The sequence below is a fragment of the Salvia splendens genome, chromosome 3, assembly GCF_004379255.2.
Source record: "Salvia splendens isolate huo1 chromosome 3, SspV2, whole genome shotgun sequence".
In the NCBI taxonomy this organism is placed as follows: Eukaryota; Viridiplantae; Streptophyta; class Magnoliopsida; order Lamiales; family Lamiaceae; genus Salvia; species Salvia splendens.
This window is the reverse complement of record NC_056034.1, coordinates 21,059,975-21,078,812: the sequence shown is the minus strand read 5'-3', so window position 1 is coordinate 21,078,812 and position 18,838 is coordinate 21,059,975. Positions and strand designations below refer to the sequence as shown.

The window sequence follows — 18,838 nt, the reverse complement described above, 5'->3', positions numbered from 1 at the left end:
CGAGCCCAAAAGTGACTCGGTCCGCACGAGAGATACAAAACACAAGAGCTAACAAAGCTACTATGGTATCCCCACAGACCGGGTACTAACCATCTAACTAAAGAGAGAATAAACATAACAAAGCTATACATCATAAAAAGGACAAGGATGATGGCCAAAAGCGGGCCAAATCCAAAGGAAATCAAAAAACCATAAATCAAAACCACGAACCAAGTGAAGTAGTCATCCATCTCGATATCTGAATCTGAAGTTCGGATAGCCCAACTGGTCCATCCTGACGAGCGACTTCAAATACCGAGGCGCTGAATCCGCATCAAAGAAGGTGATGGCAGGGGTCTGGACCCCCCTACCTGCCAAAAAGTCTGCTGGTCGGTTGCCCTCTCGAAAGATGTGAGAGAACATGAACTGTATCTGTGCGAGCAAAGTACGAATGCGAGCCATGTGATGTCTCACATCCGCTGCTCCTCTGCGTCCTGAAGCGAACACCGCGACCACTGCTGCCGCATCCATCTCGACCCAGACATGCGAGGAGAACTGCATAGCCAGTGTCAGGCCGTGAAGAAGAGCTAATAGCTCCGCCTCGAAGGCCGACCCAGCTGCGAGAGGCGTACAAAAGGCACCCAAGAGAGAACCGTCTGAGCCCCGAACCACTCCCCCACCGCCTGCCTCTCCCGTCGAGCTAGTAAAGGCCCCGTCGGTGTTCAGCTTCACCCAAGGATCGTCGGGTGGATGCCAAAGCACTTGCAGGGACCTCAGAACTCGCCGGCGAGGAGGAGCCAAAGGCATGAAGTCAACGGCCGGGGTGCAACCGCGCCAATGAAGGGGGACTAGCACACCCGCCGCCACCAAGATCCGCAGGTGCCGAACAACCTGCCAAATAACATGTGAAGAACGAAAAGAAATGCCGCGATGCTTGCAGCTATTCCTCTCCGTCCAGATAAACCAGTATACCAAACAGGGAATGATGAAACTAATGTGCAAGGCGGTGGCCCTGTGAGAGGACCTCCACCAAAAACCTAATCTAAGTGCAATGTCAGTGCACGTGTGAATGTGTGTGCTGATGTAAGGGAACCAGCCATCAAAGTAATCCCAAACCGATCTCGCCAGAGGACTCGACACAAACAAATGCTGAAACGACTCGACTGAAATAGAAGAGACACAACAGAGACACTTGGATGCAAGAGAGATACCACGGGCCTGAACATAACACTCAACAGGGAGCCTGTGGAGGAGGAGGCGCCAGATGAAGACAGAGATGGTAGGGGTCAGCCCAGCATTCCAAACCATGCGAAGTCCGAAATGTCTAGGGGACCGTGTCCGAATGAGCTCCCAGGCTGAGGCCGTCGAGAACTCGCCATCGCCAGTGAGGCTCCATCGCATCACATCCCGCCTGCCCACCTCAATCGGGACAGCCCTGATAAGATCCAAAACATGCAAAGGCACACCATACAAAGCCAGATAATCATGCAGATTTTCAACATGCCAAGTATGATCATGCCAGAACCTAGAAACCTCAGCAGCAGGAAGATCAGTCCCGGGCGGACAATAGGTCCTAAGGGGGAGATCCCCGACCCACACGTCATCCCAGAAACTAATCCGCCCTTCGCCTAGGGACCACCTAATGAGACCATGAACCTGACCCCTAATGTCCGTGAGACGATGCCAGATAGGACTATCATGCACAGAGTAAGGAGAAATGAAAGCACGACCTGCATGGAAGCAATACTTGCGCATGGTGAACTGCGCCCAAAGTGAATCCTGCGCGAGAAATCTCCACCAGAGCTTGATGCTGAAAGCTTTGACGACCTCGCGGAAACGACGGATGCCGAGGCCTCCCTCATCCAACGGCAGGCAAATCTTCTTCTTCCAGCTAACCCAGTGGATCTTCCTCTGCTCCCCAACTGTGCCCCAAAAGAACCGGGCCAAGATCTGCTCTAACTCTCTCATCCAGTACTGATACGGCTTCAGGACCTGGAATATGTGAAGAGGGATGGTGACAAGGGTGCTCTTGATCAGAGCGAGGCGCCCTCCAAGAGAAAGATGTCTGTGAGACCAGCTGTGAATCCGGTCCACCATCTTCTGTCGGATATCTAAAAGGTAGCCGGCCTTCAGCCCCCCCTTATAGATAGGGACACCAAGGTATGTGAAAGGGAGGAATCCCTGCTGGAATCCACTCGCCTCTGCCACCTCAGCGGCCCAAGCGTCGAACTTCTCAAAGAGGTAGAAATGACTCTTTCCCCTGTTCACCATCTGACCCGACACGGCAGAATAGTGCTCGAGACAATGAACCAGCCATGAGGTACAACATATTCCACAGTTTTCTTATAATGTAACAGGTCTCCTTGATCGACACGATGTTGCACCTATAATCATGCCCATCAAAGCCATCATATATGAGGGTGATCATTTGTTCGTGGCATCTGCACCCGTTAATGAATATCTACTACAGGAATCGACTATAATAACTGATACTGAGGCTATGATGTCTTCTGCACTGCAATTAAATTTGATTAGTGATGGTCATAAAATAGTGCACGGATGGGAACCTGTATCGGTGGGTCATATGGTAGTATCAATTGCCGCTGATGCTCGATCCATCCCTCCTCGCGATGATGCGCGGCGCTTGGGCAAAAAGCCTACATTGGGAGGGAGACCATCGCCTTCCCGAATAACCAACTCGTCTTTGTCTTTTGAGTCGCTAATCCATATTTGTGTGGGCTCTCCGCGCCTTCTCAGAGCCGTTTTAACAAAGGGTAAGATGGTTGTGGAACAACGAGGTGATCTAGTGTACTACGCGAATTTTCTGGAAGAAACAGGTAAAGGAAAGTCTCCTGATGATGAGCACTCAGAGGCACGTGGGGCTAAGGTATGGGAGGTTCACGAGGGTAAATGTGAAGGAGACGTTGATGATAAGCTGATTGTTTCAGAGATGATGAATACTAAGGTTCAGATGTTTTCCAACGAAGAAATTTTTTTGGTTAAGGAAAGTGCGAGGCTTGACTATGGTTTGGTTTTAATTGAATCGGATGGATATGTATTGTCATTCCACATTGGTCCAAACTCGGCCTCTTGTCGAATTACAATGGCGGTGGGTTCTAAAAACGGGATATTGTCTCCACCTGATGTGATGCCACCTACAACGGATGTGAGCCGAGATGGTGTAGAGGTTGCTAGGCCATTTACCATTATTGAAAGGATTGTGCACATCTATAGTGCTACTTCCAGAAATTGGGAGAAGACACCTATCGAAAATGTTGTATTTGCTTACGCAAAGCTGATAGAGGAATTCAATAATGTTAGCAATGATCATTCTAAATCCACAGCTACTGCCAACCGAGCAGCCATTTCCTTAGTTCTACTCCAATTCCCCCTTCTCGTCGCAGCTTTCCCTATGGGCCACTGCTATTATGATTTCCATTTTCACCTTGAGGACGAATCGCCTCTATTCTTATTTCATGACCCACCTTGAGGGCAAGGTGGTTTTCAACGGTGGGGAAGTTGATAGGGTCCCCGATTTAGCAAATCTTGCTTGAGATCGTCTTTCTTGATTTTATTTGATCAGTATATTTTATTTTAGTTAGTTATCCTTATTTATTTCCATATCTTTTGTAAGCTTTTTATTTAATTATCTTGCTTGATTAGGAAGATACGTTTTAGGGTTTAGAACTCTATAAATAATAGAATTCTTTAGTATTTTCATTCATTAAGAAATAAAGTTAATTACTTATTCTCATTCTTGGTTCAGGCGGAAATCGCCCCCTAGCACCTCAACTAGGGTTTATCTTCCTTTTGTTCTCATTACAAACGTGTGTGCTCAATCCGATAGAACAAAGTTTTTTTTCTATCAGTATGGTTGTAGAATAACACATTAACCAAGGAACTAGCGACATGACATCATGTTTTGTAACAAGCGAATATCAATCAGGATTATAAGGACATAATATGTCACGACCGCACTTTCCTAAGGATAGCAAAATCGAAAAACCGTGACTAGGGGTGGGAAATAAGAAGAGGGGAACAGAAAGGGGATAAAACAATGACCGAATATTCACTTAGAAATAAAGGGGAGACAATTTCAAATTAACTTTTAATCAAAAGAACTTGAATGGAAATCTTACTCTTCAATAAATATTTATTAGAGTATAGAAGAACAATCAATGTTGTCTAGAACCTTAGTATGCAGCGGAATGAACACGGTCACATGTGTGGAGACATGCACCGCCGAGAGCCTCTACTTAAAATAAAAGAAAATCATAACTCTGCTCAGCATTCTCCACCATCACTGCTCAACCTACACATTTAGAAATATATGCCGGGCTAAGTACAAAAATACTCAGTGAACACATTGCGGAAGAGTCCAAGACAAAATAGTATGTATGGAGACATACTACTTTGGGCTACCTTTCCACTTATTCAATAGTCACTTCCCAACACCTTCGTCTCCTCACTCACGTTCAACCTGCACATTAGAAAAGAACACATGCAGGGCTGAGTATTTGGTATACTCAGTGAGCATAGTTCCGAAAATAATTTCCATTTAATTTGTCAGCCATAGTTGAGTGAACACGGGGTTTTTATTTAAAAAGGCTCGAGTCACTAAATTCCCTTTCATTTCATCAAATTGATTGCGCAATCACATAAACATAGATACCATATCTGAACGTATGTGAACCGGGAATGTGGCCACATTCCACGACGGTCACTGGACCGGCCAACTCGAAAGTTAGCTCACGATCCCCATATGTGTACACTAGTCCGAGTAGGGTTTGCGGCCCTACTGGGACCCGAATTCGATTTAACATGATTGGCATAGCCAAGCAGATAGGTAATCGTAAAAGCAAAAACATGGCATGACAAACATGTTTAGAAAAGCTTCACATATTCATACTAAAATCACGTTTTGAAAAGAATGCCCACCTCAGAGCTTAATTCCTTAATTGAAAGTTCCTCGACTTGGTCTTACTTGACGTGCGACGACGTCCCTTTAGAAAATGAAGTATACTTAGATTAGGCTTTAAGAAGCCAAATGAACCTAACATGAATGCATCCTAAATGCATGATCATTTTATTCCCTTCTTCCTTAATTCGTAAGTAGTCCTTAAGCGTTAATTAAATCATGCGATTTAAATTGATTTGGGGATTTGTAAAAATTATTCGAGCATTAGTTAAATCCCGGTAATTTAAATTCATTGTCACGAAATTAAATAGTGGGCTATTCATTATTTAATCGGCAAAACATTAGGAGAGCCTATAAATTAAATCAGATTTTTAGTCATACATGTATTTTAATTGGGAAGAAGAAAATAATACCCAATTAGGCTTAAGAAGGCAAATTACTTAACGTTAATGCATTCTTAAGTGTGTGGTCATCCTTTCCCGCTTTTTTTGTATCCCCTAGAAAAGTATTTGAGCTTTAATTAAATCATGCGATTAAATTTTATGTGGAGGTTTACTAATTGTTCGTGAAGAAGATGAAGCTTTAAGAATGAATGACAACGAAGACTTGTGAGATGATGAACAAGAAAACCCTTCTTTTGTGGAGAAAAACGTCAAGAAGCTTTATTGAGTTTGCCAATCTTATTGAGTTACACAATTAACTATCTCATACAAGTATTTATACTAACTACACAACTAAGAGAATGAATGAGATCTTCATTCTTGATTTAGTTTCAACTGCTGCTAACCGAGCTAACCTCCAACGGCTAGTAGCCGTTAGGCATAACCTCTTTTCAAACTTGTTTCTTGATCTTCTGCTGCACACTCCACTTGATTCAGCATGCATCCTCATTGCTCTTGTAAGCCTCATATTCCTAACAATCTCCACCTAGGCTACAAAGCAATGATCAGAACTTCAACGGACACAAACCGATTAACTTGCAACAATACTCGAACTTGTCTTTGTTCTAGGGCTTGGTGAGCATATCTGCCGGATTATGGGCAGTATCTATCTTCAACACCCTCACCCTTCCACACTCCACCTCATCTCTTATAAAATGAAGTCTCACGACAATATGCTTACTACGTTCATGGAATTGAGGATGTCTAGCCAAACATAAGGCTCCACTATTGTCACAGTAGACTGAAACACCTTTCTGTTGGATCCCAAACTCTGATATAAGCCCCAATAACCATTTGCTCTCTTTTACCGCAGAAGTTAATGACATATATTCGACTTCTGTGGTGCTCAAGGCCACCACACTCTGTAATCCAGATTTCCAACATATACCAGTGCCAAACAAAGTAAAAACATAGCCTGTTTGTGACTTCCTTGTATCAACATTTGCTGCATAATCAGAGTCACAATAGCCTACCAATGGCTCTTCTTCAGACTTATTTTTATCACTGAATAGCAAGCCTAACTTGTCTGCACCACCAAGATATCTGAGAGACCACTTCAAGCCATTCCAGTGTTGTCTGCCAAAGTCACCCATGTATCTGCTTGTCACACTGATGGCATGTGCAATGTCTGGCCTAGTGCAAATCATGAGGTACATCAGACTTCCAACAATATTTGAATAGGGAATCAGCTCCATTTCCTTTCTCTCATCTTCTGTCTTGGACTTCTGGTCACTGCACAATTTCAAGTGCATAGGCATAGGTGTTGTTGTACTCCTCATGTTCTCAAGCCTGAATTTCTTCAATGTCTTGTGGATATACTCTGTCTGAAACAACCAAAGCCTCTTGCTGGCTTCATCTCTGACAATATCCATTCCTAGAATCCTTCTTGCTTTGCCAAGATCTTTCATTTCAAAATCTGCTCTAAGTTGATCTTTGACCTTGTTGATCTCCCTTATTCTTCACCAGCTAGTAGCATATCATCCACATACTAAAGTAGATAGATGGGATCCTTCTTCTTCTTCTTCTGTTTCTTCACAAAAACACAACTGTCATAGAGGGATCTTGTGAAGCCAAGCTTTGACAGACTTTCTCCAAATTTCTGGATTGCTTGAGCCCATATATGCTCTTTTTCAGCATACACACTTGGTGTTCAGAGCCTGGAACTTCAAATCCTTGAGGCTTGGCCATGTATATAGTTTCCTCAAGATCCCCATTCAAGAAGGCTGTCTTGACATCCATTTGTTCCGGCTCCCACCCTTTCTTAGCAGCCACAGCCAACAACACCCTTATTGAATTGTGCTTGACTACTAGAGAATAAATTTCATTGAAGTCAACCCCTTCAACCTGACTGAAGCCCTTAGCTACCAACCTAGCTTTAAATCTGATCTTTGTGGCATCAGCAGACTCAATCTTTTTCTTGAAAACCCATTTGCAACCAATGATCTTCCTGTATTCTGCCCTCTCCGCCAAGATCCATGTTTTGTTGCTCATCAAAGAATCGATTTCCTCATTCATAGCTTGGATCCACTGATCCTTTTCTGGCCCATTTATTGCTTCTATGTAGGATTTAGGTTCTGATGCTTCCATCTCCTCAGCAACATGCAAAGCATAGTATAACATCTCATAATCATTGAATCTAGAAGGTGGTCTAGCATTGGCTCTTCTGGGCCTATCTCTAGCTAATTGATACTCTGTTGTTGAATGTTGAGGCAGAACATCACCAGACCCAATATTTTGATCAGTGAAGACTCATTCATTAGAATCATCACTTTGATTTCCCTGCAGTCCCCCACCTACTTCATTATTCTCTGTACTCGCTTCTTCAAATAGAGCCCCTTCCACCTGTGTTAAAGAAGGATCAAAGCCACTGGAATCAACTGGTTTCAGATTGTTTCTGTCTTTACACAAGAAAGGCATATTTCCTTCCAAGAATCTGACATCTCTGCTGATTATAACCTTTTGTTTTCCAGCCTCAGTGCACCATAACCGATACCCTTTAACACCTTTCTCATATCCCAGCATGACATATTCCAATGCTCTTGCACTTAGCTTTCCCTGCTTGGTGTGTGCAAAAGCTTTACAGCCGAATGGTTTCAACAATGAGTAATCTGGTGAAGAGCCATACCACTTTTCATCTGGGATAGAGCCTCCTATAGCCGATGAAGGACATTTATTAATCAAGAATGCAGCAGTGGTGACAGCCTCTGCCCAGAATTTCTTGTCTGCACCTGAAGAAGATAGCAAACATCTAACTCTTTCCAGCAATGTGCGGTTCATCCTCTCAGCCACACCATTTTGTTGAGGATTAGCTGGAACCGTTTTGTGTCTTCTCACACCATTATCATTGCAGAAGACATCAAATTCTTTGGATAGATATTCTAATCCATTGTCTGTCCTTAGCACTTTTGGATAAGAACCCTTTTCATTCTTTATAAGCGAGCACCAATTCTTGAAAGTGATGAAGGCTTGAGACTTTTCTTTCAAAATAAACACCCAAACCTTTCTTGAAAAATCGTCTATAATTGACATATAGTACCTTCCTCCACCTAGACTCTTGATGGGAGATGGACCCCAGAGATCTGCGTGGATGTAGTCCAAGGGTGCAGTAGAGGAATGGTTGCCTACTAGGAAAGATTTCTTCTTTGATTTTCCCAATATACATTCTTGACACTGATCCATCCTCTGCACACTGGTGACTCCAATAATTCCTCTCTGGATCATTGCTTTTATGGTTCCCTCAGCTGGATGTCCCAGCTTGAGATGCCAAGACCTTATGTCTGATCCAGCAGCAACATGCACCTCATTAACAATTACAGTAGCTTGGAGATAATACAAGCTACCTCCCCTCTGTGCCACCATCTTGACACTTTGTCTCTTGCAAACCTTCATCACTCCATTTTCTGAGATGAATGAGTAGCCTTTTCTTTCAAGAGTTCCCAGAGAATCAGATTCTTTTTCTCCTCTGGAATGTATCTAACCTGAGACATAACCTTCATAGATCCATCACTCAGTCTGAGTTTGATCCTGCCAATCCCCATGATAGAGCAGGAATTGTCATTGCCCAGCAATACGATTCCTCTGGATTAGACCATATCTTGGAACCATTCAGCGTGAGGACATATATGAAACGAGCATCCTGAGTCCATAATCCATGACCCTCTTTCAATCTTGTCAATAACATTCTATCACCTCTGCAGGTTCCTCACCATCACTGTTGACAACATTTGAGTGGGACTTATTTTCAGAAGCCATTTTCTTCTTCCATCCATAACAATCCCTCTTCAAATGCCCTGGCTTCTTGCACCAATGGCAAGACCTCTTCTCTATCACCCCAGAATTTCTAGGCTTAGGATCATCAGCTTTCTTTTTAAATGGTTTCTTGCTCCACTTCTTGATGTTCAGGGACTCAGGTTGATGCTGATCAGGAATCTTGTGAGTCCCCTTCTGCAGATCCTTGGCCAAGAGGGCTGCATGAACTTCATTATAGGTGATCACCTTATCTCTTCCATATAGAATTGCATCTCTCAACTGATCATACGAACTAGGTAGAGCATTCAAAACCAAGATAGCTTTATCCTCATCTGTGAATTTCACATCCACAGCCTCTAGATCATCCACAGATTTGGCAAAATCTTCCAATTGCTCCACAATCGGCTTATCTTCAGTGAAACTATAAGAGTAGAGCCTCCTTTTTCATGTACAAGCGATTGGCCAAGGATTTGGCCAAATAAACTTCATCAAGCCTTTTCAAGATGACTGTTGCAGTCTTTTCTCCCTGCACTTCCCGCAAAACCTTGTCACCCAAACATAGGATAACCGTGCTATGCGCCTTGAGCTGCATCTCATCTTGCTTAGCCTGAGCTTTATCATCCAGTGCAGCAGCCTTCCCTTTTCCATCCGAATCATCCGCGGAAAGAACAACAGATAGGCCCTGTTGCACTAGGACGGCTCTCATTTTCAACTTCCATAAGCCATAATCGTTTCTTCCGGTAAATTTTTCAACATCAAGCCTAGCCGACATCTTCTTAATGCTCGATTAACCTTCTCACGTTCCCACAGACGGCGCCAATTGAAGAAGATGAAGCTCCAAGAATGAATGACAACGAAGACTTGTGAGATGATGAACAAGAAAACCCTTCTTTTGTGGAGAAAAAGGTCAGGAAGCTTTATTGAGTTTGCCAATCTTATTGAGTTACACAATTAACTATCTCATACAAGTATTTATACTAACTACACAACTAAGAGAATGAATGAGATCTTCATTCTTGATTTAGTTTCAACTGCTGCTAACCGAGCTAACCTCCAACGGCTAGTAGCCGTTAGGCTTAACCTCTTTTCAAACTTGTTTCTTGATCTTCTGCTGCACACTCCACTTGATTCAGCATGCATCCTCATTGCTCTTGTAAGCCTCATATTCCTAACAGTTCGTTTAACAACAGAGCATTACTTCCTATGTAAAGCATTAACATAAGTCTGAGGTCTATCCATTATTTCGGAATTAATTTGCGTACTATCCCTTAACCTTAATTATTCGAGCACTAAACTAAAGTCCGGGAATTTTTTTTTATTTAGCATCGCGGGATTAATTAGCGGGCTATAACTTATTGAATCGGGCAAGAGAAGGTTAAGAGAGCCCATGATTTAATTAATTTCTTATCCCAACTTTTCATTCTCAAGGTGTGGTCCAACTCTATAATTGTTCCTGTAGGAGGCAGCCCAAAACTTTAATTAACTTAGCTCCAAAATAAACAAAACAAAAAAACTGGCCCATCATCACAATAAATCTCTTGGCCCAAAATGAAAATTTATTTGGGAAGGCCCAATCTCCTCCTACCCCCACTTCATCGCTGCCCCCCCCCCCTTCTCCATCCGTCTCTCCCCTCTCTTTTCTTCCCCGGCCACGCTCACGCCACCGCCGCTGCTGTGCGTGCGGCGGATCGCCGTCGCGGCCTCCGGCTCTCTCTCGGGACCCTCCGCCATCACCGATCACCGCTGCTACGCACCGCCTCAGCCGCCGCTGCTGCTGTGCATGCACAGTGAGAGGCTTCGCCGTTTCTTCTCCGCGCCTCGCGCTGACGCTTCCCCCTTCTCTCCCTAGTTCTCTTTCTCTCTCAGAAGCGGCGCTGCCCTGGTCCCTCGGAGTTCACCGACTCGCCGCCAGGACCGGCGATTTCTCGCCTCTGTCCTGCCCGCGTCGCAGTCGACTCTCCTCTCAGTCGAACGCCGTCCGTTGCTCGCAAGTGTCATTGCTGCCCCGTGAAGTTTGTGCTACTGCCCTCGTGGCCTCGCCATCGTCGGTAGTCTTTGGACAGCCCTTCCGGCCCTAAAGCTAAGTTCTTAACCCCTTCCTTACTTAGTGTAGTTATTTGATTTGGCACAGTAGCTATGTGATTACTGATTTTGATTTGTTTGGGAACTTGATTGATGAGAAAGCGATGATGTTCTTGACAATTGTTTTAGAATCTATGATGAAGCATTGTTTACATAAAACGAAATTGGTGTTGTTAGATTCTTTGCAATATGATATTGAAACATAAGATTTGTTTGGGGTAGCAAAAAGAATATCAAGAATCTATGTTAAAGTTCCCTATTTCCTTTTGTACATGCTTGGCTAATGACATGGATTGTTATGGAAAGAATTTGGATTTGATAGTGTTACCTGTGGAGGGCTGTGAAGGAGAATGAACTCTTCTTGTTGCTATTAACTCTCAATTCTTGTTAAATTTGTTGGGTTTTTCGAAGAGTGTGTGTGGAAGGGGAAGATCTTGCTGCCTGTGAAGGGTGTTTTATAGGCAAGCTTGGAGTACTTTAGGGAATTGAATGACTGATACTTTTGCAGGTGTACAAATCGTAACATATCTTCCTTTTTCTGATTTCCTAGCTCCTTTCTCTTAAAGTAAAATGATGTTTAGTTGGGTACCTAGTACTTGGCCAGTAAACATTTTGTTTGTTCTTGCATAGTGTACCAAAAGAGGGTGCAGGGCTGATCTTGAAGGAGGGGCGTTTGTAGGTATGTGATTTGCCCTTTTTGGGTAAGCTTTGGGTCTTTAAAGTAAAGAGGGTTATCCCCTTCCCCACTTGTGTGTTTTCTTTAATTCTCTCTTGTTTCCTTATTGATAGAGTTTTGTTTTTACCTTGCAGGGGAAACTGCAAGTCTTCGGCTGCCACCGTGCTGACTCGGGCCCGACGGGCCATCGGGAACGGGCCGCGATTCGGGCCTAAAGAAAAGACCCGAAGTGCTCGTTTGGAAGCTTACATTCCGTTTTCCTTTCTTCGTGTAATTCCTTTGAAATTAGTTGGTAGTTTATTGTGTGTGTAAAGATATTCGAACTCCTTTGGTCCAAAAACTTTTTGTGCTCCCTTCTATAACTTATTATCGAAGTCGTTTTAGTTCGTTCGATTATTCCTTATATTTTTTTTGGTTTTGCGAACTATCAACATTAAGCATTTACGAACAATAATAATTTTCAATTATTTCCACGAACAAGAAAGCGACATTTCTTTAGTTCGACACACATAAGAAAAGGGGCTTTCAAAGGAGCGAGTGTTACAGCTAAAGTTCGACTGATCAGTCTAAGTTCTTTCTGTACTTCTGGCATATCTGAACACCAAGTGCCGTGGAGATGGTGCTCTTCCACAATCACCTACATCTTTCTCCAGCCGGGGAGGTGGCCACCTCCCAACGGCCTCCACTATATCATCTTTGTGCCGTGGAAGATGGCCACCTTCCACGGTTTAACATCACTAACCCGAAACACGCAAAATACTGATATAATTTTATTTATCATTGCATATTTATAATTTTATTTGCATAATTATATTTTGTATACATATATATATAACTGTGTATGTGTAGGTGTACTTTAAAATACTAAATAATTAATTTTAAGTGTGCATGTGTAATAACGTGAATGTGTGCATGGACTAGTGTGATAAATTCTTATATTTATCCTATTAGTTAATACAATAATAGTACAAGTTTTGTTAGTAGTGCACGTGTGATGAGTATAGGTAAAGATAAGCCAAGTATTTTTATATACAGCTTAGTCATAGATTAAGTCGGCAGAAGAGAAACTTACTTTATACATATATGTGAGTGATGTATTTTGATGAAGGACAAAAATAAAAGTTCTTAGAAGAAAAAGGGACGAACAATAGCTATAACCAATGGAAATGGAAATGGAAATGGAAATGGAAATGGAAATGGAAATAGAAACAAGTAAATTTTCATATTTTTTTTTATCTAGCAAATAGGCACACACACAAAAGTCACGCATATATATATATATATATATATATATATATATATAGGATTGTGATCAAGATAGAACCATTCTTAAACGTAGAACCATTCTTAAACGTAGAACAAATGCCAAACGGAGGTCGTTAGATCTTTTAATCAAATGGTGTTGATTTGCACAGCAACTTCCCATTACAACCAAAACTATTATTAATGGGTGAATGCAGAGAAGTGAAAAAATAAAGCATGCATGAACTCTTCTTCGTTTCATTCATTCTTCCATCAACATGTGAGTTTTTTCACAAGTTGAGTCCGGAATGTCGTGAAAACATAGTCTAATATGTATAATTTTTAATATATATATATATATATATATATATATATATATATATTCGAATTGAATTTCCATATGATATTTTAGGATCAGTAGAAATTAGTAGATGGAATCAGGAGCTCAATTAGAGAACATATCGTATCTAGGTATATATAAATCACACTTTTAATTTTACATGTGTTATGTAGTTAATTGCTATGTGTTAACTTGGAATGAATATTTGGATTATATGATATGAATCTGATATAGTTGTGTTATTGATATCGATGGTGGAATATGACATGGATATGTGATTGGTGCAATAGATATGTGAGTGATGCTATTGATATGTTTTTATGTGGCATTAGAATATCTTGAATCATTGGATTAAAGAGAATATGTGACGATCTTGTCCTGGGTCTGATATCAATGGTAATGGAAATAGACCTACGGGTCATATTTAATGATAATGGACCTACGGGTCAAAGAAAATATGCAAAGAGGGGCCTTCGTGGAAATGTCAAAATGCAAAAGAGGGGCCTTCGTGGAAAGGTCAAATCAAAGAAGGACTTTCGAGGAAGGGTCAAATAAATAAAAGGGACCTCCGGGTCGTATACAATGGAAATCCCGGGCTGATACCAGGATTGATCTGTCACAGAATAATAAAGAGGAACAGAGAGACATATTCATATGAATATGAAATTGTTTATGATATTTATTGTTTCTAGTTATATACAGTTAAAGAATATGCTTATTATTTCTGTGACGTGAAATTAAAGGTGAAATTTATATACACTGAGTTGTGGCTCATATAAACCACTAATATTTTTTAGGCAAAGATATCGTTGATGTTTTGGTTGATATGAGTTTTAGAAACTCCACGTGTTATCAGTGTTGGCGGCTGGCGGCTGATGCATTATAGCAACCTTATGCTCCTCGTCATTTTGCATATAGACCAATGTGTAACACATAGAGTGGTGAGAGAGTCTCAATATAGTTCAAAATGTTTTGAAATATGATACAAATAAATGTTGATATCTGAGTTTATCTTATGCGGATGTTTTTACGAATTTTACATGTAGGCTATTTGCTTAAAAATTTCATATTTATATAATTAGAATATACGACAAGGGGTTGGTTGGGGTGTGACACACGGTCACCTAGAGATGCCCACCGGTTCCGGTTCCGGCGGTTAACCGACGAACCGGAACCGTGGCGATTTCCTCGAACCGGAACCGTCGCAATTCGGGTTGCGGTCCGGTTCTGGTTCAAGATTTTTCGAACCGGAACCGTCACCGAACCGCCGGTTCGGGACGGTTCGGAACCGCCGGTTCGGGCGCGGAAACCAAGGCATCAGGGAGGGCAACTTTTTGAGCGTGAAAACCGGCCGGTTCCGGGGGGTTTTGGACCGGAAACCGGCGGTTAACCGTGAAATCCGGCAGTTAACAGACGGTTTTCCGCCAAAAACCGCCGGTTATTCCGAAAATTCAAAAAAAAAAAATTCAGATTTCAAATTCGAATTCTTCCATTCCCCCCCCCCCCCCCCCCATTTTTATCTATAAATACCCCAATCTATCCTCATTTACATTCACCCCACTCGTGTGTTAATAAGAGTTTCTCTCTTCAATCTCTCAATTCTCTCTCTTTGTCTCCAATTTATCATTTGTGCTATTGTGCTTCCATTTAATTACTCAACTGCTACTCTTATTACGCATTGTTATAAATTTATACTTGTTCCCGTAGTTCTATAAGTTGTCTTTCTTTCTCAATTGCTTAAACAAAAAAATATATATTGTTCCATATTTCTACATTTCTATTATATAATGTTGTATACTTGTATATGTATTGTAAATTGTAATGTATCGTTGTCCGTTACAACTCAAATTCAATAAAATTGATATCATTTTCATCTTATTCGTCTTATTTCAATTTAAATTATCCATTGTCTTGTTCCAATTTATTGTATAAGTCCAAATTTCAAATTTATATTACATTATTGTATGTTGTTTACTTGTATATGTATTGTAAATTGTAATGTATCGTTGTCCGTTACAACTCAAATTCAAAAAAATTGATATCATTTTCATCTTATTCGTCTTATTTCAATTTAAATTATCCATTGTCTTGTTCCAATTTATTGTATAAGTCCAAATTTCAAATTTATATTACATTATTGTACGTTGTATACTTGTATATGTATTGTAAATTGCAATGTATCGTTGTCCGTTACAACTCAAATTCAATAAAATTGATATAATTTTCATCTTATTCATCTTATTTCAATTTAAATTATCCATTGTCTTGTTCCAATTTATTGTATAAGTCGAAATTTCAAATTTATATTACATTATTGTATCTTGTATACTTGTATATGTATTGTAAATTGTAATGTATCGTTGTTCGTTACAACTCAAATTCAATAAAATTGATATCATTTTCATCTTATTCGTCTTATTTCAACTTAAATCATCCATTGTCTTGTTCCAATTTATTGTATAAGTCCAAATTTCAAATTTATATTACATTATTGTATGTTGTATACTTGTATATGTATTGTAAATTGCAATGTATCGTTGTCCGTTACAACTCAAATTCAATAAAATTGATATCATTTTCACCTTATTCGTCTTATTTCAATTTAAATTATCCATTGTCTTGTTCCAATTTGTTGTATAAGTCCAAATTTCTAATTTTTAAAAAAATCGAACTGCGAAACCGCCGGTTTTCGAACCGGAACCGTGTAAACCGCCGGAAAATCGGCGGTTCCGAACCGGAACCGGAACCGGCGGTTTTCGAACCGGAACCGTGAAATAGCCTCACGGTCCGGTTCCGGTTCCGACTTCGACCAAACCGGAACCGGCAGTTCCGAACCGGAACCGCCGGTTTTGGAACCGTGGGCAACACTACGGTCACCTGTGTACACTAATCCGAGTAGGGACACCATCCTCACTCAGATCCGAATTCGATTCTTACGTTCCAACCAAACAGATATGCTTCGTACACATAAAACAAATCATTTATGGCAAGACAACATTATTTGTATAACTAAATATCATCTAAAAAATATTTAACATTTTATCTACATTAGTATATAGGACAGAAAAGTTCACCTCAGCTTTTTAATATTTTTGACAATAATTCTCCGCTTCACAATGTTACTTTCGTCTCGGTTGTCCCTCCGAGATTTCTCACTGCCCCCTCTTCTCTAACTCTCCTTTCTGTGATAAAAAGTTTTATTTTTTTTATATGTGGTGGAGACTTTGGGATTACATTTGCTGTAATCAAAAGCAGGAGTGGAGGAGCGGATCAAGCAGAAGGTGGAGTGTAATCAAGCAGGAGGTGGAGGATAGCTACATGGCTTGAATGGGAGGAGAGTAATCAAGGAGAAAGAGGTGGAGGAGAGCTATCAGCAAATTTTGCAAACATATTTGAGGTTGGACCCTTGGGCTCCAAAGAACAAATTATTTTAGTGATTTGGGTTTTGGGAGAGTGGACTCTCAAAAAGATGAAAATTTCTTTTTAAATTAGGCCCACAAGAAATAAATCCTTTTATTTCTACTTATATTAACAAGTTTTATCCAAATAAATTCGCACCACTTGTATTAACAAGTTTTTCTCTCTCTAATTTTTTTTTATATATCCATAATGGCCGGTAGTGGTAGTGGTGGTGATGGGCATTATGAACACATGATGCGGCTGATTCACACACGTGTGCGGGATGCTGCGAAGAGGGAGGAACAAGCAGCCTCGGCACCGGCGGTGCCTCAACCCATCCACTGTCGCACTATAGTACCCCGAGACCACCTCCCTGCCCACCGTAGGTTGTACACGGATTACTTTGCGCCGGAGCCACGGTTTGGGGATAACCTATTCTGGCGACGGTTTAGGATGCATCGTCCGCTCTTTCTGCTTATCGTGGGCGCTTTGAAGCGTCGATACGGGTATTTCAGGGTGCGGGAGGATGCGGCTGGTAAACCCAGCCGCACGCCTATTTAGAAGTGCACTGCCGCAATCAGGCAGCTGGCATACGGAGGCGCGACCGACATGTTCGACGAGTACCTCCACATCGGCAAGACGACTGCCCGAGAGTGCCTGAAGTATTTTTGTCAGGGCGTTAGGGAGATATTCGAGGATAGGTATCTTCGGAAGCCTACCCCCGAAGATCGCCAGGCTCTGTTGGATATGCATGGGAATCAGCACGGGTTCCCGGGGATGTTAGGCAGCATATATTGTATGCACTAGGAGTGGAAGAACTGTCCCGCTGCCTGGAAAGGGATGTACACTACTGGTTTCAGGGCCAAGAATCGCACGATGATCCTTACAGCGGTAGGTGACTACCGTTTGTGGATTTGACATGCCTATTTTGGAGTAGCCGGGTCAAACAACGACATCAACGTCCTCCAGTCGCCGCCCCATTTCAACGACCAGTGCATGGGCGTCGGTCCGGCCGTCAACTTCGCCGCCAACGGCAACCAACACAACATGGGCTATTATTTGGCGGATGGGATATACCCGATGTGGCCTGTCTTTGTGAAGGCGATCAGGTGCCCAGCAGATGAAAAGAAGATATACTTTTCGTAACGTCAGGAGGCAGCGCGCAAGGATGTGAAGCGGGCATTTGGTGTGCTCTAAGCTCGATGAGCGGCAGTGAATGGTCCAGCACGGTTGTGGTACGTTGACAGCATTGCCGACATCATGTACGCATGTATTATCATGCACAACATGATTGTCGAAGATGAACGTCCAACACTGACTGATTGGGCCAATGATGATGCTGATGCTTCGGGTCCAAGCCACGGCGTGGCCACCAGCAATGTACGCATGGGGATACCCCATGACGAAGTCGATCGAGTCCGTGCATTTGCCGACATGCGCCAAAAACATGCCAATGTTCGACTCCAGAACGATATTATAGAAGAAGTATGGCAGCGGGGGGGGGGGGGGGGTCGTCGTTGAAATTTATTTTTTTTAATTTGGTGAAATGTACTTTTCTTTTTTTTAATGAAATTTTTTTCCCTATTTGTGTTGAAATTTTATTTCCGTAAATTGTTTAATTCCGAAAATTATTTAATATGTGAATTTGTGAATTTTTTAATGTGGGAATTCCGTGGGAATTCCGCAGGGGAATTCTGCCACTGTGCAGTGGGAAGTCCGTATGACGTGACAGTGCAGTGAGAAGTCCGTATGACGTGACAGTGCAGTGAGAAGTCCGTAGGACGTGGCAAGAGTTGTTTTTGGGAATTTCGTGCCCCTGCTGATGCTCTTATTTTGTAGATGATTTAGAATTTTGCTGAGTCGTTAAGAGCATCCACAGTAGTTATAGCCCAGCAATAGCCCAGCCATAGCCTAGCCACAAACTCCTCCTGCCACATCATCAATACTAAAAATCTTCCTGCCACATCAGAAATAGCCGAGCCATAGCCTAGCCATATCATAAATAGCCCAGC

The 18,838-nt window shown here is 41.9% G+C and overlaps 1 long non-coding RNA gene across 1 annotated transcript; it reads left to right on the top strand.

Annotated features, from left to right (window-relative positions):
- Positions 1-10,700: 10,700 nt before the first annotated feature.
- Positions 10,701-12,241, top strand: LOC121793859. Its single transcript, XR_006049182.1, has 2 exons — positions 10,701-11,848; positions 11,980-12,241. It is a non-coding gene; the product is annotated as an uncharacterized LOC121793859 (long non-coding RNA).
- Positions 12,242-18,838: the final 6,597 nt, after the last annotated feature.